The sequence below is a fragment of the Capra hircus genome, chromosome 7 (genome assembly GCF_001704415.2).
Source record: "Capra hircus breed San Clemente chromosome 7, ASM170441v1, whole genome shotgun sequence".
Classification (NCBI taxonomy): domain Eukaryota; kingdom Metazoa; phylum Chordata; class Mammalia; order Artiodactyla; family Bovidae; genus Capra; species Capra hircus.
The window spans coordinates 59,200,001-59,221,871 of record NC_030814.1 but is presented as its reverse complement, the minus strand read 5'-3'; the positions used below and the strand labels follow the sequence as shown (position 1 = coordinate 59,221,871).

General features: G+C 40.8%; 1 protein-coding gene across 3 annotated transcripts in view; it reads left to right on the top strand.

Moving 5' to 3' along the window:
- The window catches only part of PURA (purine rich element binding protein A), an 11,419-nt gene continuing 6,990 nt past the window's right edge, over positions 17,443–21,871 (top strand). The window contains exon 1 of one of the 3 annotated variants that reach the window (XM_018050294.1): positions 17,443–17,639. The gene's annotated coding sequence lies outside the window, so the exon portion shown is untranslated. Of the gene's footprint in view, positions 17,770–20,486 lie in introns of those variants that run through there. The other 2 variants (XM_018050292.1, XM_018050293.1) reach the window with 2 other exon arrangements.

The following is a 21,871-nucleotide window of genomic DNA, read 5'->3' as shown; positions in this document are numbered from 1 at the left end:
CAGAAGTAGATATTTTTCTGGAATTCTCTTGCTTTTTCTATGATCCAACAGATGTTGGCAATTTGATCTCTGGTTCCTCTGCCTTCTAAATCCAGCTTGCACATCTGGAAGTTTACAGTTCACATACTGCTAAAGCCTATCTTGAAGGATTTTGTGCATTTCTTTGCTAGCATGTGAAATGAGTGCAATTGTGTCATAGTTTGAACATTTTTTTGGCATCACCCTTCTTTGGGATTGGAATGAAAACTGACCTTTTCCAGTCCTGTGGCACTGCTAAGTTTTCCAAATTTGCTGGCATACTGAGTGCACTTTCACAGCATCATCTTTTAGGATTCGAAATAGCTCAACTGGAATTCCATCACTACCTTCACTATCTTTGTTCATAGTGATGCTTCCTAAGGCCCACTTGACTTCACATTCCAGAATGTCTGGCTCTAGGTAAGTGATCACACCGTTATGGTTATCCAGGTCATTAAGATCTTTTTGTATAGTACTTCCGTACAAAAACAACTTTATTGAGATACATATGAAGTTACACACAAGTTTCTGACTGTGTGTGGTGGGGCCAGTGTGGGGAAGGGGCAGAGGTTAGCACTCCAACTCCTTGTGTTTTTCAAGGGTCAACTGTAATTCATATGCCATACAATTCACACATTCAAAGTGTACAAACCAATGGCTTGTATGTTTACAGAGATTTGCAACAATCATCACAATACATGTTAGAATATTTTCAGCACTTCTAAAAGAAACCCTGAACGAAGCCATCACACACCAAACTCTCCCACTCCCAACCTTATCAGTCTAGGCAACTATCATAATAGTTTTTGTCTCTACAGATTTGCCAATTCTGGACATTACATATAAATGGAATCATACAATGTGTGGCCTTTTGAGACTGGCTTCTTTCACTTGGCTTGTCTTTAGGGTTCAACAATGTTGTAGCATGGATCAGTATTTCATTTCTTTTTTATTATGTGCTCTTTTTTTTCCACTATCTTTCAGTGAAATTCCTACTTATTTCTAATTACGTTATGTTATATCCAGGTTTTTCTCTCTCTCACTTTCTTAGGTCCAAGAAAGAAAGACCTGGGCCTTCTTGGCTCAGGATCTAAGTCCCAACCTCAGTTCCTTCTTGAACTAGATGAGATTCTAACTTGGCCTGTGTTCTTTGGGTCCTTTAAGTCTTTTATAAGCTAATCTTGCAAGTGACATGCCACTATTTCTGCCATATTCTGTTTACAGACAGAATAATCCTCATACAATGAGAAAAGTGTTAGTCATCCAGTTGTATCTGACTATTTGCAACCCCATCAACTGTAGCCTGCCAGGCTCCTCTGTCTATGGAATTCTCCAAGCAGAATACTGGAGTGGGTAGCCTTTCCCTTTTCCAGGGGATCTTCTTGACCCAGGGATTGAATCCAGGTCTCCCGCATTGCTTCCAGATTCTTTACCATCTGAGCCACTAGGGAAGCTCCCATACAATGGGGAAGAGGGTATAAATACCAGAAGGCAGGAATCAGGGTCTCCTTGAAGGCTGCCTATGGCAGTGAGGATGTTGTCATGTTGCAATCCATATTAGAAGTAAAAGCTTAAACCTCTAGCTTTGCCTTGTATATCACCACTTACGAGGTAACAAACATGAAACTCACGTGGCTTGGTATAAAGGACCCTCTCTCCCCAACTAGGAGGGAGCTTTGGCAGGAGTCATTCTTACTTCAGCAGCACCTGATGTCCCTTGATCAGTATGGAAGTGAATACCTGGCCTTACAGGAATAAGGAAAGGAGGCTTGACACTTGGTTTTAAAAGAGAACGTTGAAAGAAACAAATGACTGACAGCAACTTGACTAAACAAATTATTAGCTATAGAAATAAAGTTGAAAAACACTCACCTGGCATAAATGCAATCACTCAGATGAATGATTATTTCCAAAAATAGCTATAGTACAATAAAGAAGAAAGTAACTGCAGCTTTCTCATGGTTTGGTCATGAATATTCACTCAGTAATTTTATCAGTCAACAAATATTAAAGCTGGAGATGGGACTTTTGCATTCAACTAATATTCTCTAAGTTTCCCTTTGAGATATCACACTATATTTAACGATATAATAAAGAAACATAAAACAAACACACTGTCCCTGCCTTCAAAAACCTTTCATTTAAAGGCAAAAAACAAAAACAGACAAATTACAAACTGATATTTTCATCTGATATTTGTTTTTAAAGATAATAAACACAAAGAGCTATAAGAGTTCTTCTTTATATATATAATAATATATAATATATATTATTTATATATAATTATATATATATGCCATTCGTTTTGAATTCCTTTTCCATCTCCATGTGTTTTTAGTTACTGATGAAAACCATTTAAATACAAGATGACTTTTTCGATTAAAAAACACACAAACACATTTTAGGGTACCATCTGTTTGGACTGATTTTCCTGGTTATCGTGTGTGGGTCAATTCAGTGGGTGACAGTAGTAAAATGAACATTGGAGTTTTGAAATTTCTTTGAGAGATTAATTTGCATTGCATCATGTAACCATGTCAAAAGAGGGCAAATTGAATCTCTGGTAAATTGAAAATACAAGAAAACATACAAAGATATCTTTACTAAACTTCATTCAGTGAAAATATTCCAGATCAACACATTGCAGAGCTTTTTACTTAAAATAGTTTTATAGACAGGTATAAATTCAAGACTAGATTAATTTATGATGAGTCAATAGTAAAGAATACAATTTTTTATATTTCTGTTTCTGCAGAGTATTAACAAGAAATATTAGTTTGTGTATAATTTGGTATCTACACTAGATCAACTGAAAAGCAATATTCAAACTATCCAGTTAGCAGTTTTTATACCCTTGGAAACTATCACACAAATGAATGACTTTCTCTCAAAGGAACTCCCAAGCACAGTAATGTAAAATGCGGCTGTAAATTCTTAATATAAAAAGGAAGAGGAAGTTTAAAAAGCTTTAGGTAGAGATGACTTTCTTCCATCCTATGAAAAGTAGATATATACCATTTTATCTCCACTAAACCTGTTAAATATTAAGGGTAATAATACCAAATATTAAAGAGTAAGTAGAGCCTCATGGTGAAAGTGAAAGAGGAGAGTGAAAAAGTTGGCTTAAAGCTCAACATTCAGAAAACTAAGATCATGGCATCCAGTCCCTTCATTTCATGGCAAATAGATGGGGAAACAGTGGAAACAAGGAGGGACTTAATTTTGGGGGGCTCCAAAATCACTGCAGATGGTGATTGCAGCCATGAAATTAAGACACTTGCTCCTTGGAAGAAAAGTTATGATCAACCTAGACAGCATATTAAAAGGCAAAGACATTACTTTGCCAACAAAGGTCCATCTAGTCAGTTCAGTTCAGTTCAGTCGCTCAGTCGTGTCCGACTCTTTGTGACCCCATGAATTGCAGCACACCAGGCCTCCCTGTCCATCACCAACTCCCGGAGTTCACTCAGACTCACATCCATTGAGTCAGTGATGTCATCCAGCCATCCCATCCGCTGTCGTCCCCTTCTCCTCCTGCCCCCAATCCCTCTCAGCATCAGAGTCTTTTCCAATGAGTCAACTCTTCGCATGAGGTGGCCAAAGTACTGGAGTTTCAGCTCTAGCATCATTCCTTCCAAAGAAATCCCAGGGCTGATCTCCTTTAGAATGGACAGGTTGGATCTCCTTGCAGTCCAAGGGACTCTCAAGAGTCTTCTCCAATACCACTAGTCAAGGCTATGGTTTTTCCAGTGGTCATGTATGATGTGAGAGTTGGACTGTAAAGAAAGCTGAACACCGAAGAATTGATGCTTTTGAACTGTGGTGTTGGAGAAGACTCTTGAGAGTTCCTTGGACTGCAAGGAGATCCAACCAGTCCATCCTAAAGGAGATCAGCCCTGGGTGTTCATTGGAAGGACTGATGTTGAAGCTGAAACTCCAGTCCTTTGGCCACCTGATGCAAAGAGCTGACTCACTGGAAAAGACCCTCATGCTGGGAAAGATTGAGGGCGGGAGGTGAGGGGGATAACAGAAGATGAGGTGGTTGGAAGGCATCACCAACTCAGTGGACATGAGTTTGGGTAAACTCCAGGAGCTGGTGATGGATAGGGAGGCCTGGTGTGCCACAGTCCCTGGAGAAGCAAAGAGTCAGACATGACTGAGCGACTGCACTGAACTGAAGAATTCTTATAAAATGTTGGGAAGAGTAGAAAACTGTTTGAAATTAAATATCTCACAACAGTAAATATTTGCATACTCTATAGCCCAACAACTCTACTTCTAGATATATGACCAAGAAAAATACTTGCATTTGTGACCAAGAGGTGTACGTAAAAATTTTTATAGCAACAATGTTTATAATTATTTAAAAGTCTAGAAACAACCCAACTATGTACCAATATGAAAATAAATTGTGATATATTCACACAATAGAATGCTATATGGTACTGAAAATCAACAATCATTATACACAACAACATGAATGAATCTTGGAAATGAAATGTTAAGTTAAAAGGGCAAATCCCAGAAAACTATATATTGAATGAGTGTACTTTCATAAAGCTAAAAAAATACAAATCAAACAATATATTGTTTCAGCACATATACATTTGCGATAAAATTTAAAAATAAAGCAATGGAATGATCAGCACTAAGTTTAGGATACTGGCTACCTCTGAGTGCAAGGGAAGAGATAGAGGAGAAACACAATTGTAGATACAATTTTTGGGGAAATATTCTAGTTCTTGGATTGGGTAGTTCATTATATGATTAAGCTTCATATCTAAAATATGTTACATATATTATTATACATTAATATATATTATTATATATACTATATACATGTACATATATTGGCCCTGCCATGTCGTGGCTTGTGGGATCTTAGTTCCCCAACCAGGGATTGAACCCAAGCCCTCCACAATGAAATCACCTAGTCCTAACCACTGGAGAATTCCCAGTGTTACATATATCTTTTGCATGTATTTAAAAGAAAAAAATTTATGAGCATGATCTAATTTATCCTCATCTCTTCCAAGTGAGAGCTGAATCATATTCTGCATGTAAAGAAACTGAGAGTAATGATACCACTTACACATAGAATCTAAAAAAGTTAAACCTATAAAAAAAAAAGAGAGAGAATTAAAATGGTGGTTACCAAAATTGGCGTAGGGATAGGGGGATAAGAGTGATGGTGTTTAAGGGTACAAACTTGAATGAGTAGTAAATAAACCATAGAGTTTAATGCACAGTAGAGTCTAATGAATATAGGTAGTACTACTGTATTATATTGGAGAAGGCACTGGCGACCCACTCCAGTACTCTTGCCTGGAGAATCCCATGGACGGAGGAGCCTGGTGGGCTGCCATCTATGGAGTCGCACAGAGTCGGACACAACTGAAGCGACTTAGCAGCAGCAGCAGCAGCATTGTATTATATGGGCTGCCCTGGTGGCTCAGTGATAGAATCTGCCTGCAATGTAGGAGCCACAGGTTCAATTCCTGGGTCAGGAAGATCCACTGGAGTCAATGGCAACCTACTCCAGTATTCTTACCTGGAAAATCCCATGGGCAGAGGAGCCTGGTGGGTTACAGCGCATAGGGTCACAAAGAGTCAGACATGACTGAAGCAATTTAACACCCACGCAGGCGCTATATGATATAATATTATAACTACTGCTACCTTGGCAATCATTATTACAATATATAAATGTATCAAAGTAACATGTTGCACACCTTAAACTTATACAATGTAACATGTCAAGTTAATTCAAAAAAAGAAAAAGAAAGAAATTTAGGGTGATATAGCCCTATCTTCAAATAAGGAATGAGACAGAGTTCTGCAAAACAGTACCCCTGTCAAAAATACTAATAGATTTTTAAAGACCGTAATCAGTCTAGGGTTTCCCTGGTGACTCAGTGGTGAAGAATCTGCCTGCTAATGTAGGAGACACAAGTTCCATCCCTGGTGAGATGGCCATGAACCCAAGGAGGATCCACAAGCTACGTGGCAAGTAAGCCCATGCGCCACAACTACTGAAGCCCAGTTCCCCAGAGCCTGTGCTCTGCAACAAGAAAAGTCACTTCAGTGAGAAACCCACATACCACAATGAAGAGCGGTAGCCCTGGCTCATCACAGCTAGAGAAAACCCATGTGCAACAACAAAGACCTAGCACAGCCCAAAATAAATTAATTAAATAAAAAAATCAATCTAACTGGAGCCAAAAGAATTTTAAGAGAAATTAAATTCTAAGTGAATTAAATGGGAATTTTTTAAATGCATGAATGGATTGTGTGATAAATTGAATCTCTTATCTGCCAGGAAATGATGATCCAAGATGGGACTCTAGCATCACTAGGTGAAATTAAAACTTCCAGAGATAAAAGGAGAAAGACATTTTGCAGGAAAACTGGAGGTTCAGAATACACTACTCAGGATAAAATGAACAAAAAAATACAAAGGCTAAATGGGTTAATTCTATTTTTTTCTTTTTCCACTTTTCTTTAACTTAGACTGTGCACCAGGGAGGGGGAAGGGACGGAAATAATAGAGATAATTAAGACACAGTCTGAACTCTCAAGGAATTCATATTCTAATAATCAGAGAAAAACTTTACAATATGTAAATGGAAGAGATACTTCTCTACAAAACGCGTAAAGAGTTGTTTAGATAGAGTAAATGGCCCAAAACCTAGAAAAGGAACAAATACTTGGAGGTTTTCAAGAACAATGTAGTTGGCTAATGTAGTAGTGAGAAAGAGGACAGCCTTAATCTCAGGCCAATACCCGTGAGCCTGAAATCAGAAGGGGAAAAAAAATGGAGAACTTAGCTTGGACCTTGAGTGAAGGACAAGAAGAGTTGGTGCTACAGTGGATGGGAGTTCACATTTATGGAATACTTGCTGTATGCCAGATCCTCTTCCAAATGCTTTTCATGAATGAATTAATTTAACCCATACAATATACCTATGAGGCTGCTGCTACTGCTAAGTCACTTCAGTCATGTCCGACTCTGTGTGACCCCATAGACGGCAGCCCACCAGGCTCCCCCGTCCCTGGGATTCTCCAGGCAAGAATGCTGGAGTGGGTTGCCATTGCCTTCTCCAATGTATGTAAGTGAAAAGTGAAAGTGAAGTCGCTCAGTCGTGTCCGACTCTTAGCGACCCCGTAGACTGCAGCCCACCAGGCTCCTCCGTCCATGGGATTTTCCAGGTGAGAGTACTGGAGTCGGGTGCCATCACCTTCTCAGTTAGTATTATTACCCTCATTTGATAAATGAGGAAACTGGGGCCTACAGAGGTTAAATAATTTGCCAGTCACAAAGTTAGGAATTTGAAAGCAGAGTTTTGAATCTAGGAAATGTGATTACTCGGCCCACATTCTTGACCACTACACTGAATAGAGGGCTTTGCTCATAGCTCAGTTGGTTAAGAATCTGCCTGCAGTGCAGGAGACCCGGGTTCAATCCCTGGGTCGGGGAAGATCCCCTGGAGAAAGAAATGGCAACCCACTCCAGTATTCTTGCTTGGAAAATCTCATGGACAGAGGAGCCTGGTGGGTGGCAGTCCATGGGGTCCCAAAGAGTTGGGCACGACTGAGCGACTAACACTTACTTACTAACACTTACACTGAATAGAGGAGGTTTCGCCTAACTAAAAATTACGGGAAATAGAAGAGCTAAAAAAGTAGTTCATCACATGAATTCATTAAAGTTTGTTTATATACAGTTGAGATAAATTGTAAATATTAAGATCTTTACCCCAAAACATTGTTACATCTTGATAAATATAAGTGGCGTGCCTCAAATTTTTTACTGGGCACTAGGAATACGGAATATTGCAGAACTAGTGGAGAAAGTTGCTCAGTCATGTCCGACTCTTTGGGACCTATGGACTATAGCCTACCAGGCTCCTCTGTCCATGCGGATTCTCCAGGCAAGAATACTGGAATGGGTTGCCATTTCCTTCTCCAGGGGATCTTCCCAACCCAGGGATCAAACCCTAGGCAACCACATTGCAGGAAGACTCTTTACTCTCTGAGCCACCAGGAAGCCTAAAAAAGATCTTCACAATCTAGATAACCACAATGGTGTGATCACTCACCTAGAGCCAGACATCCTGGAATGAGAAGACAAGTGGGCCTTAGGAAGCATCACTATGAACAAAGCTAGTATAGGTGATGGAATTCCAGTTGAGCTATTTCAAATCCTAAAAGATCATTCTGTGAAAGTGCTGCACTCAATATGCCAGCAAATTTGGAAAACTCAACAGTGGCCACAGGACTGGAAAAGGTCAGTTTTCATCCCAATCCCAAAGAAAGGCAATGTCAAACAGTGCTCAAACTACCACACAATTGCACTCATCTCACATGCTAGCAAAGTAATGTTCAAAATTCTCCAAGCCAGGCTTCAGCAATACATGAACCATGAACTTATAGATGTTCAAGCTGGATTTAGAAAAGGCAGAGGAACCAGAGGTCAAATTGCCAACATCCACTGGATCATACAAAAAGCAAAAGAATTCCAGAAAAACATCTATTTCTGCTTTACTGACTATGCCAAAGCCTTTGACAGTGTGGATCACAATAAACTGTGGAAAATTCTGAAAGAGATGGGAATACCAGACCACCTGACCTGCCTCTTGAGAAATCTGTATGCAAGTCAGAAAGACCAATGGACTAGTTCCAAACAGGAAAAGAAGTATGTCAAGGCTGTATATTGTCACCCTGCTTATTTAACTTATATGCAGAGTACATCATGAGAAATCCTGGGTGGATGAAGCACAAGCTGGAATCAAGATTGCCAGGAGAAATATCAATAACCTCAGATATGCAGATGACACCATCCTTATGGCAGAAAGTGAAGAAGAACTAAAAAGCCTCTTGATGAAAGTGAAAGAGGAGAGTGAAAAAGTTGGCTTAAAGCTCAACATTCAGAAAACGAAGATCATGGCACCTGGTCCCATCACTTCATGGCAAATAGATGGGGAAACAGTGGAAACAGTGGCTGGCTTTATTTTTGGGGGCTCCAAAATCACTGCAGATGGTGATTGCAGCCATGAAATTAAAAGACACTTGCTCCTTGGAAGAAAAGTTATGACCAACCTAGACAGCATATTAAAAAGCAGAGACATTACTTTGCCAACAAAGGTCCATCTAGTCAAGGCTATGGTTTTTCCAGTGGTCATGTATGATGTGAGAGTTGGACTGTAAAGAAAGCTGAACACCGAAGAATTGATGCTTTTAAACTGTGGTGTTGGAGAAGACTCTTGAGAGTCCCTTGGACTGCAAGGAGTTCCAACCAGTCCATTCTAAAGGAGATCAGTCCTGAGTGTTCATTGGAAGGACTGATATTGAAGCTGAAACTCCAATCCTTTGGCCACCTGATGAGAAGAGCTGACTCATTTGAAAAGACTCTGATGCTGGGAAAGATTAAGGACAGGAGGAGAAGGGGATGACAGAGGATGAGATGGTTGGATGGCATCACCTACTCAATGGACATGAATTTGGGTAAACTCTGGGAGTTGGTGATGGACAGGGAGGGCTGGCGTGCTGCAGTCCATGGGGAAGCTAAGAGACATGACGGAGTGACTGAACTGAAGTGGAGAAAAGCTGTCTCTAGGGCATGGTCTTAAAAAAAAAATCTCATCTTTTGGATCCCTCAGCAGACAGAAAGTTACACAAGGTAAGCCTTGGTAAAGCCCTCAATTTCTCAAATAATAAACTGATGTACTTTCTAGCCAGTCTCAACAACACACACATATTTATTCAGTCTCTCTACCATCTCAGCAATTTAATAACTGACTTGTTGGCTCATTTGCTTAAGCAATATGCTAATGAGGTAAAATTGATGGGTTTAATTCCTTTTTAGATCTAGTGGCCATGAACTGCACCCCTAAACTTAGCATACATGAGTTGTTGAGTGACCCCAGAGAAATTGTGTTTGGCTCAGAATGTCTATCAGCATTACACAGAAGATAATGCTTTACTTAGTGTGTGTCAGAACCTTCATCTTTGTATTCAAGGACAGCACATTAATTTTCAGAGAGAACAACTAAAGTGACTTGTTTAATGTTTTACAATGGTTCTCTGGAACAATCAAGGATAGATTCTTGGAAAGTTCAATATAATATACTTACTCAAATTGACCCTACCTATAATAGAGTCTTTGCCCAACTTCATGATATATACTCAATCAATCTGGTGATTTTAGATACTCAACAAATAAGTAAATAAATAATAGCAGAAACTATTGCAGTTCGTAATTACTTATGGAGGAAGTCTTATCTGAGGACAAACTAATGAAAACATAATTCCAACCCCAAAACATAAACTTAATATGCCTAGAATAAAATGATCTGAAGTAAGCTATATAATTCATTGAGTGAGAGAATCTTGCAATGCAGTGACAGAGGTTTATTTGGTAGATGCTACTGCTCAATAAACTAGATCCAAACTTTTTATGTGATCTGACATCTGACAAGACCACAATAATAAGGGAGGTGTCTCATAATTGTCCAAAGATATTCAAGTGAAAAGGATGGTGAAAGATGGTGTTAATCTGGAAACTTATCAGAATGAGAATGAGAATAAGTAAATTTTCAATGTCAACTTGAAATAGAAACAGCTGAAATTATAGCAGGAGCAAATAAAATGAAAAAAGTTATTGATAGATATATGCTTGTAAATAAAATGTAGAGTTGGGACATCTGATATTTCAGAGCAGAAGGGAGAAACCACTCTTAGAAAGGGCTTATAGTCAAAACTTCTCCAAGGAAGAAGGGAGAGTGAAAAGGATAGAAAGAGGGGGAGTTAGTTTAGTGGCAAAGATTGCAAACTATGGAGGAAAATTGTCTATGTTCAGTTCTTAGCTTTGTCACTTAGTGCTGTGCTTAGTTGCTCAGTTGTGTCCAATTCTTTGCAACCCCATGGACTCACCCTTAGGCTCCTTTGTCCATAGGGATTCTCCAGGCAAGAAAATTGGAGTGGTTGCCATACCTTCCTCCAGGGGATCTTCCCAACCCAGGGATTGAACCCAGGTTTCCTGCATTGCAGGCAGATTCTGTACCATCTGAGCTACCAGGGAAGTGTCACTTAGTAGCTGTGTGATTTTTAGCAGGTGTCTTAATCTCTGTGTAGCTCAAGTTTCTCATCTATAAAACGAGAATAATAGAACTTACTCATAAGTTTGTTGTGAGGATTTTATGAGATAATAGAGAGTATTTACACTGTGCTAGGCATATAATAAGAGCATTATATAAGCACTGTACTTTTGAATAAAAAATATATAAAGACTAACATCAAGATGATATTTAATCAGAGAACCAAGAAGAAACCTGATACAGGTCTACAATCTTTTATCCCAAATCCTAGGGGCCAGATGTGTTTCTGAATTAAAATTCCTTTCATATTTTAGGAATGTAAGGTATTATGCTACCTATGTTTTACTTAACTTAGATTGTCCTGGGCAGCATACCTTAATCAAACACATATTTCCATAATGAAATGTATCAACAGCCACACCAAATGGAATTAATGAAGACTTTAAACAGTCATGCCAATTCAGATCCATTTTTGCCACAAAATGAATTAAGAAAAAAGTTTTTTTGATTTTAGAACTGCAGATGAGCAGGGACTATGAAGCTTTGTCTGTAGAGCCATAAGTCTTTATTGTATTAAATAATGGAATAATAATCATGGGAAATCTAGACCAATGCTGGGATTAAATGAAAAACTTTTCTGAAAACCTAATGAGTTTCTTTTTTCTGTATATGTATACCTAATATGATGTATATCTGGATTATACATGTTACCTGAATTATACTTGAGTGGCTGACTTTATGTGGCATAAATAAACACCTAGAACATAACACCTGGAACATCTCCCCAGATCTTCCCATGACTACTTCAGGTCTCTGATCATGTGTTACCCCTTCAGAGAGACTTCTTTGATCACTCTATTTAAAATGTCAAGTGGGAGACATGCACATACACATTCATACACAATCACACAGGAAACTCTTTCCTCTTCCCTGTATTTTTTTCTTTTCAATACTTATTATTTAGCACCATATTATATATGAGTTTATTACATTATTTGTCTTGCTAGACTGGTAACGCTACGAGAGCAAGGATTTTGTTTTGTTCAAGCATCTAAAACAATGTCTAGCAAATAGGCATTAATATTGTTCAATAAATGACTCAAGAAAATAAGGCTGATTGATAAATAGTGGTGGGTTCCAAGAACCAGTTCTGAAGTAGCAGCTAATATTTATTGTCCAAAAGGAAGTTCAAAGGAAAAAAAGAGCCATCTAAATTAAGCATTAGCTGTAATATGCTTATATAATATGTATATTAATGAGATTCTAAAATAGTAATTTAAAACTTTTCTTTATTCACATACTTATCAAGTAAAATTGATTTATCAATAATATCTAAAAAGTAAAAACTAATCATTCAACTATATTTACAGTTAATAATTAATTTTGAGTAAGCAGACAAGAAACAGGAGAGTGAAAAAGTTGGCTTAAAGCTCAACATTCAAAAACTAAGATCATGGCATCTGGTCCCATCACTTCATGGCAAATAGATGGGGAAACAGTGGAAACAGTGTCAGACTTTATTTTTGGGGGCTCCAAAATCACTGCAGATGGTGATTGCAGCCATGAAATTAAAAGACACTTGCTCCTTGGAAAAAAAGTTATGACCAACCTAGACAGCATATTAAAAAGCAGAGACATTACTTTGCCAACAAAGGTCCATCTAGTCAAGGCTATGGTTTTTCCTGTGGTCATGTATGATGTGAGAGTTGGACTGTAAAGAAAGCTGAACACCAAAGAATTGATGCTTTTAAACTGTGGTGTTGGAGGAGACTCTTGTGAGTCCCTTGGACTGCAAGGAGATCCAACCAGTCCATTCTAAAGGAGATCAGTCCTGAGTGTTCATTGGAAGGACTGATGTTGAAGCTGAAACTCCAATCCTTTGGCCACCTGATGAGAAGAGCTGACTCATTTGAAAAGACCCTGATGCTGGGAAAGCTTGAGGGCAGGAGGAAAAGGGGACGACAGAGGATGTGATGGTTGGATGGCAACACCTACTCAACGGACATTGGTTTGGGTGGACTCCAGGAGTTGGTGATGGACAGGGAGGCCTGGCGTGCTGTGATTCATGGGGTCGCAAAGAGTCAGACAGGACTGAGTGACTGAACTGAACTGAAAGCAGACAAGAAGAAAAGTTCTACTTGAAAGACCAAAATTCTATATGACACAAAGTATTAAAAGAACTCCCTCTGTATTTTTCCCATGATGCATTTAGATTTTCCCCTTGACATATTTTACTCACTACAGAAATAAACACAACTGATTTTCATTGAACTGCCAAGTGCTACTGGACTGGGTTGTAAAAATGGCCTAAATTGACCTCAGATGTATGTACCTACTCAAGAATGTATTCAGCCTTGCTTCATGTAATGAAATGGCAACGTGTTGATAACCTAAAGCAAGCAAGCAAAGGAGTTTTGGGGTCACCATAAAATATGCAACAAAGTTCAGTGGTACTTTCTAGTCCAATAGATTCACTCTTTGGAAAGGCCCAGCTTTCTTTGCCAACTCCAACTTCATTCATATGTTAGAGTTGGGAATTACTTGTTTTAAAAAAATCATTATTTTATTATTTCTGTTTTATTTGTAGCTGCACTGTTTCTTCATTGCATCTCACAGGCTTCTCTTCTAGCTGTGGTATACAGGCTTAGTTGCCCCCTGGTACATGGGATCATAGTTCCCCAACCAGGAATTGAACCCAGGTCTCCTGCATTGAAGCCATATTCTTTTACCATCTGAGCCACCAGAGAAGCCCTAACAGCATTCTTAATGGCTTTCAAATTCTGTTACCTCAGATTACACAAGGATTTTTCTATTAGAATTACTTGGAAAAAAAATAGAAACTGAGATTGTGTATATACATTTCCAATAGGACAAGGGACCTCTGAAATAAGACAAATTAGCACACATATCTGGACCAGGTGTTGTTAACCATAGACTCCATGATGGAAGGAGGTAGGTAAAAAAGCTGAAGTTAGACAATTGATACAAAAAAAGATTAGAGACTCAAAGTTACATATAAGTTGACAAAAAAGTCAAGCGTAAACAGTTACTGGCCCTTTTGTCCTCAAGTTGCATATTATTATTTAGTGGGCTACATTTTAGTGATATTGTGGGTAAGAGGATGAGGAGTGATTTTTCCACAGCTCTATACCCTCAACAGAGAGAATTCTGAGAACTGCTTCTGAGAACTGGTTGAATATCATGTAAGCAGTTAACATGTAAACTAAAGGGTCCACTTCAATAACTCAGACACCAAGAAAGAAAGCTACTCTTGTTTAAGTGAAAATTCAAGATCACTAGCATAGTCTGTTTCAGGGCACATATGAACTATACCAGCCTCATGCTTCTGACCCTTGTCTTCAAGTCCCTAAACTGGAATAAAACCAATAAATGCCTGAGGAACCACTTCACACCCCAAACACGTGCAAACTTTGTTCCACACAACATTTTACTGCCAAAATGGAGTTGGCAGAAGTTTGGAGCAAAGGCCCCCAGGCTGCATGATTTGCTGGTGCAAGAGAGCTTAAAAATCTTAACATAATACTGCCGAGTTAGAGTTCTACCAATTTGCTTAAGACTCTTCCTCCAAGTTTGATTTGAGAAAAATGGAAGCTGCCATCAAGAAAGATCTATTAACACTTCATTGCCTACTCAGAAATGATTTGATTTCCCACTTCTGATGGTCATACCTCTATATTTTTTTGGTGGTTGTATTTATAATTGTAAATTTAGTGCAGTCTATTTTGAAATGCATGTAAAGTCAATTTTGCTTTGTTACTTGGATATAGGGGTACAGGATGAACTACTGTAAATATACAAGATTAATTACAACAAAGTTCTACTTACGAAACACTTTATTCAAATAACCCCCATATAGCCCAATTTATTACCCTCAAAAAAATATGGGAGAAATTAAGATACAGAATATCTGTAAATTGCTATCATTTTACACTTGTTTTAGTTTGTCTTTTCACTTCTTTGAGTTTGAGCAATGATTTTTTTTTTTAACCTGAAAAATATAGGAAGCAAGAAAAGGGGCCAAGATGAGTTACTCTCTTCCACAAGGGTCAACAACAAGGTCCCATTCAGGATCTTCATAAGTTTGATGCAATGCAATTAGTGAGGAAAATTGCAACTGAATTGAAAAATTATAGTGAATACTGGCAACTATACCACTCACAATTCTAATACTTGAAAAATATGTAGTATTAAGAAACTATGGTTTGCTTTGGAAGGTTATCTTGTGCTGTTTCAATATGAGATCTTTAAAGATGCTACTTTCTCCTCATATAGCTAAAGAATAAAAATAAATTTATAAGTTAAAAAAAACAACACACCTTTATAATCTTTTCCCTTAGTAACTCCATGTATTTTATTCATTTCTCTGAAAACCTGTTTTTCCTTCTCTGGAGCCTCCTAAGTATTCTAATTCTCAGCTATGATTTCATATTTTCACCAGCTTCTAATCTTCACAATATAGTTGGAAGCACTTAGGACAAAACACTCTAGGATATCAAGCTGCAGAAGACTGTAGTTTTGAACATATTTATATAGTAGTGCTGCCACCTAAAGATGAGGTGAATAAAGAAGCAATTCAAAGGAAATGACCCACCATTCTGAAGCCTGTCACAGAAATTTTCTCATTTCTAACTAGGGATTAATAAACATTTTGCTCCACAATAAATTGTTGCTGAGTTGTAATTTTCTATGGCAGAAATTTTCTAATTCAAACTTTTTAGTGATATGTGATTTGGGGTCTCCAGGAATATGTCTCCAAACTTGTTTTAGTTTCTCTCAGACATGAGGTACTGCCTACAATACCTAAGTGTGCGTGTGGGGGGGTGGGGGATCAAAAGATAACCAAGAAATCTCTGGTTTAGTGGATAAAGCAGGTATTAACAGGCCTATGGTGCTTCCCTTCATCGGTGACAGACTGCTTGCAACTCTCAACAACTGACATTTCTGCAGCTCCATTTTCTCATCAGTAAAATGGGGTTAATTTCACCTTTCTCCTACTTGCCTCTAAGGCTGAGCTAGATAAGTTTCTTGGAAAAGCCCTGAGTTTATAAGCCTGCTCTTAAAAACAAAACATAAAAAATCTATTGCCTAATAAAAAGAGTATCTCAGCGTATTGCAAAGTTACCTCAAAATAAAATATATTCAAATAAGCTAAAACATTGACTAAGTTTTCTTAAATCACAGATTGACTTTTCATAGAGCTATTTAAATAATAAAGATATAAGTAAGGCTGTTTTCTGCTGCTTTTGCAGCCAATCATTTTCAATTGATCCATCTTCTATGTACGCAGTGTTGCAAGAATGAGATGTAACAGCATACAAAGTGAAGGAAAAAGTTAACTTGTATCAAAAGTCTTGTCAAACCTGGTAAGATTTCAATAAAACTTTTAGAAGGACATTTTGTAGTTTTGCATTTAGCCCTAGCGTAGCAATTTACGAAAATTAACTCATCCATTTTACTCTCCCTCTCGGCCCAAGGACGCATAAATATTATTTATCAGGGTTTTGTCCTTAGTCACAGTCCCTCAAAAGGGCCCAGTTTCACCTACAATGCGTGGGAGGCTGGGCAGCAACCCCACGCTTCCTGTCAAGGATTCCTGGGGCTAGAGCCTGAACCTGCTCTAGCCCCTTTCTTCTTTATGCTAATCCTGCCCTTCCAGCCCCTCTCGGCTGGCGTCTGAGGGCCAAGGTGAGACCCTCCCGGGAGATGAAAGGCCTGTCGCCTCCTAAAAGATGCAAGCGGAACGGTGGAGAGTTGGGGGGCGGTGGGTGACAGGGTGGTAGCGACACTGACTACGACGCTGAGGGCCCTAAGTTGGAGCTGACGCAGGCCCTACAGGGTTCCGTCCCCGCCTGAGCCTGGCTTCCGCCCTCAGAGCCCAACAACCGAGAAGTCCTCCCGGGGGCGCTACAGGCGGTGGTTGGAGGAAGGGCGGGCAAAAAGGCCGCAGGGACCCCCTCCTCAGACGCGCCTGAAGGCCTGGGCCGTGGGCTGTTGACGCGCCAACGGCTGGGAGGGCGCGCGCACGCGCGAGATGGAGGGCGGAGGGAACGCGCTCGGCGGCCGCCGCCGCGGCAACTGAAACGGAGGGACGCGAGGGCGGAGGGCGCGAGCCACGGGAGGAGGGTTGGGGGGGGAGATGGTGGGTAGCGGGGAGCGCGCGCTGACGTCGCCCGGAGTCACGCACAGAGCGCCGGGTTACGCGCCGACGTCTGGCTGCCACGACTTGCCGTCTGCGGCGGCGGCGGCGGCAGCAGCGAGCGGATCCCGCAGGGGAAGGAGGAGGAGGAGGGAGAGTCAAGGGGGCTGTGAGTGAGCGGGAGAGGCAGGGTGTGAGCCGGACTTGCCAGCGGGAGGGAGAACGAGCGAGAGCCGAGCCAGCCATCCGAGCCGCCTCCTCCTCCTCCCCTCGGCGTCCCGCCCCCGCCTGCCAGCCCGCCCTTCTCCCTCCTCAGCCGGCAGAGCCCGAGTGAGGCGCAGCTCGGCTCGCGCCGCTGTCCAGGACAGGTGTGCGCGCGCGCGCCCTCCTCCCCTCCCCCTTTCCTCGCGCCTGCCTAGCGCCCGCCTCGCGCGCGCCCTCCCTCCCTCCAGCCCGCGCCCTCCCTCACCTGCGGCAGGACAGCGCCCGCCCGCCCGGGTAAGCCCCTCGCGACCTTCTCTGCTGCCACTGCCACAGTTTGAGGTGCCGCCCACCTTGTTCCCTCTGATTGCCCTCTTATACCCCAGGAATAATTACTGTACCGTTGTAGGCACCCCCTCACCCTCCCTCCGGGGACCCTGGCAGTGCAGCAAAGCCCCCCCCCCTTCCTCCGGAGCGCACGAACGAACGAACTCCCTCCCACCTCCAAAAAAAGAAAATCACACGCCCCTTTAAGAAAAAGAAAAGAAAACAATCCTACCTCCACTGATGCTGGAGACCACCAGTGGTGCCGTTTGCTTAGAAATCCCTAAGCCTCATTTCCCTTGGCCACCTTAGCCTGGGGCCTGGGACAGTGCGCCAGACCTGGCCGACACTCCCTGCACAGTACCCCTGGCTGGAGGGGAGAGGAAGGAGGGTTCTAGGCTCCACTACCAACCCCTCCTTTTCTCTGTTCAATCCCCACCCCACCCCCGCAATGCATACACCCGCCCAGTATGCGTTGCAAAAATAAAGAAGAATACATTGGTGCTGACAGCGCAGATGAAGCCAGGCCCAGGGATGGGTGGCCCGGACAAGGCATTTTTGCTGCCCCACAGAGCTAGGTCAGCTCCATAGTCTCCTCTGCCTTTTGTCCGAGGCAAAAGGGGACGGATGTGAAGTTGGAGGGTCTTCCCTTTGAGCGACGGTAGGCCCCGGCAGCGGCTGAGATGTCAATGGGGAAGGGACCCCCACAAATATATCTGCCTTGAGCCTGAATTCGGATAGAGAAGGGCCAAGAGTCCGGCTGGGAGAACGTTGGTTCGTTGCTGTCTACCCCTGAATAAATGCTACTTTAATTTCCGTTGTCTCTGCGGGACCCTCTTGAGGCTTCTAATTTCGTTCTTGTCTGGGCCCCTTACGTTTCGGTCGGACCAGGCGTTTGGGGACAGGTTTTTGCAGCGGTGTCTGTGCTTCAGTCCCGTGTCCTTGGAATGGAAGCCCCAGTGCTTTATAACAGGCTGAATTTGGTTTGACATCTTTTGGTAGACTGTCAGAGGAGGAAAAGGAATTTTTTGATTACTTCAAGACCCTCACTGCTCCCCGCCCAAACTGACGTTTTCGAATTGCGGCTTTGAAAATTGGAGTGTTGACTAGAGTGTGGAAAGAGTTGCTGATTTCATTCCTTTGGGTACTAGTAAAATCATTTAAGAATCAGACGAAAGAGAGTTATTGACATTTGCATCGGTTCTGTTTGGATCTTTTGGGTATATAAAATGTCGGGTTCTCTGAATCTTTTATCGAATTTAGAGTGTGTGCTACATTTATTTAATTCTTCTGCAAATGCTTAAAATAACATTTTGTGAAACGTGAGGATTCTATCACATGGATTGTTCTCTTCAGATTTTAAATGTTTAGTTCATATATTTAACCCTAAACATTGAAATAGCATTGGAGAGGTATAATTTTAAAGATTAAGCTATATATAGAAAGGGGATAGACTTTTTAAAAAAATGATCGTTGGAATACTATTAGTCGTTATTGTTAAAATGTTAAGATTTACTTGAGAGTTTCCCTTAATTTTCCCGATAGCTAGCCATGAGAAGAAATGGGTAATTCCTCCACTTTGAACAGTTGCAGTGCAACATTCCAGTTAGTTTTAATGATTTGGGTATTGAAGATAATTGTTGTCTGGTTTAAGACAGGCATTTAACCTAAGTAGCACTTGAAAACACAAGTACTAATGGTTTTGCTTCTCTTTTATTTGGGAAATCTGTGATTCTGTGAAATATTAATGAGCATATTATTTCTGTTGGAAACTCCATAATCAAAAGAGTTTGTTACCCAGAGGTAGACTCCCTCTCTCCAAGTTTATTTTGTAAATGTGTGTTAACTTTTAGAATTAGATTATTTCAAACTCATCTGTAGTTCAGGCTGAGGAAAATGAGGGTTTTTTTTTTCCTTCTTGTTCAGCCTAGTATCTATTTCTCTAGCAAACAATTTTTTTGTTGTTAAGAGTTTGTTAAAGATGTAGAAATAGAAGGATTAAAGATAAAGCAATCTCAATTCTCTTCAAAATGTGTGTGTATTGTTAATAAGAGAGCACACTGAATCTAGAGATGTTTATCAGGTTTTAAAAATGTAAGCAAACTTTGAGGAGAAGGGGAATTTTTATGGTTTTTTCATTAACACAGATATTTTGTGCATATTAATGTATTTCGTTTTCCCTGTATCTTTGCTACATTGTATTGAAACTATAATTTTAATTCTGCAACTATTTGTTTTAAAATAACAATGCAAACATTTAGACCCTAGAATTGGCTTTTCACTTACCAAGTTAGCATATTGTCTTGGTAATTAACAAATGGCTAGATGTGTTTTTAAATCCACAAGTTTGCTCATGGATATTCTGCGTTAGTATGCAAATCTAACTTTGAAATTCTGTTTAAGGTACTAACCTCTTTGTTTTAAGACTTTTCTCTCAGATAACCTTTTAAGGGTACTGTATTCTATAGCCTTAAGGAAAGCCGCCTTTCACCACCTTTCCCATTCTGACCAAAAGTCCACACTCACAGGCTTATCCTGAAATAAACTCTCTTGTTTTAAGTAGTGAAAATGTATTAACTATCCTATTTATCATTGTATTATTTTGGGAAAGGCATTATTAACCTTGGTTGCTTTTAGATACATTTATAAACTAGGCAAGAAGCTAATATATAATGGCAAAATTTTATACATATATAATAAAAAGCATGAAATACATATTTGTGTGGAGAGTTCCAGGTCTCAGTTGTTAGCTGATTTGAGCTTAAAATTCCAGTTTATGTGTGCAAATGATATTTAACTTGTGTTTTGTCTAAAAACTTTAACAGTTGCCTCTGTGCTAGGAAACTAAGACATCAGTTCCTGGTGACTATCATTTTTTCAGAAAATAAGGGCATTCCCAAACTCAAACCACTTCAGAACCCTGGACATAAAATAAACATTTGAGACAGGGAAAGAAATTTAGACCCCAGAATTGGTTCAAGAAGGCGGACAGTTTCAAGCTCTACTTTTTGGTTCTGAGGGAAGCGATTTTTTAGTATGGAAGAGTGACAAGGACTGGCAGCCGCATGCTCTCTCCTCACTGGTCTTTGCTGCTTTGAGCTCTCCAGAGGGGGACAAGCGCTCGGTTCAGTGCGAGGTAAAATCTCGAGAAAGAATAGCGGCTCTTCTAGATCGGTCTTAACCAGGTCGTAGTAGTCTCAACTTACAGGTGGGAGCGCAATGCCCCGCCCAGCTCTGTGCGGAGACCTGCCTTTGCGACCCCGTTTGGGACGGGGTCTATCCAGGGTCCTGATCGCTACCATGCAAACCTAGAGGACCCACCGCTTCTTCACACATGTTGTTTTTGTGTGGTGGGCAGTGCACCAATTGTTCCTATATCTCCTCCCGACAGACTTGGGGACAGGGGCGGGAGCGCAGAAAAATCAGCAATGAAAGGGGTACTCAGTGCTACAGGATGCCCCTAAACTAGGGGGAAGTTCTTTATGGGCCCCAAAACCTGTGATTTCCGTTTCTCACAGTGGGCCTCCTATTCAGAGAGCCATTTCAGGGACAACTGGACAGATGGGTAGTTCTGAGACTGGTTCACAGGACTATCCCAGTTTTCTTTTCGAAAGTCAGAGTGCTCTGCCCTATTTCTTCCTTTTTAGCGGGAAGTAGTGAATGTCAGCCTAGAGCTGAAGTAGCTACTGCTGGGTTGAGTGGGGCCCTTGGAAGAGAAAAAGGAAGCTGTGAATACTTAGCAGGCAGGTTTGCCCAGGACATGAAGGGGTGTATCAGGGAGCTTTAAAGTCTCAGGCGTTGACAAGACTTATACCCTGGGCTGGTCTGGGTATCTTTATCATTAGTCCCCTCTTTACCCCTCTCCTTTCCAGGAAGCTTGGGCAGCCAGGTACTCAGATGTCTTGGGGGTTAAGAGTGAGGGAGACGAGTTTCCTTACTTTGGGGGGCAGGGGATGGGGGATGTTCAATGGGAATGGAGCCTACAGATGAGATGGTCGTACTCTTCTCAGGATGGAGGCAGCAGTCCATGCTTGAGAAAACCAGGAATAGGGCTATGGGGTCTGTATCCTCTAAG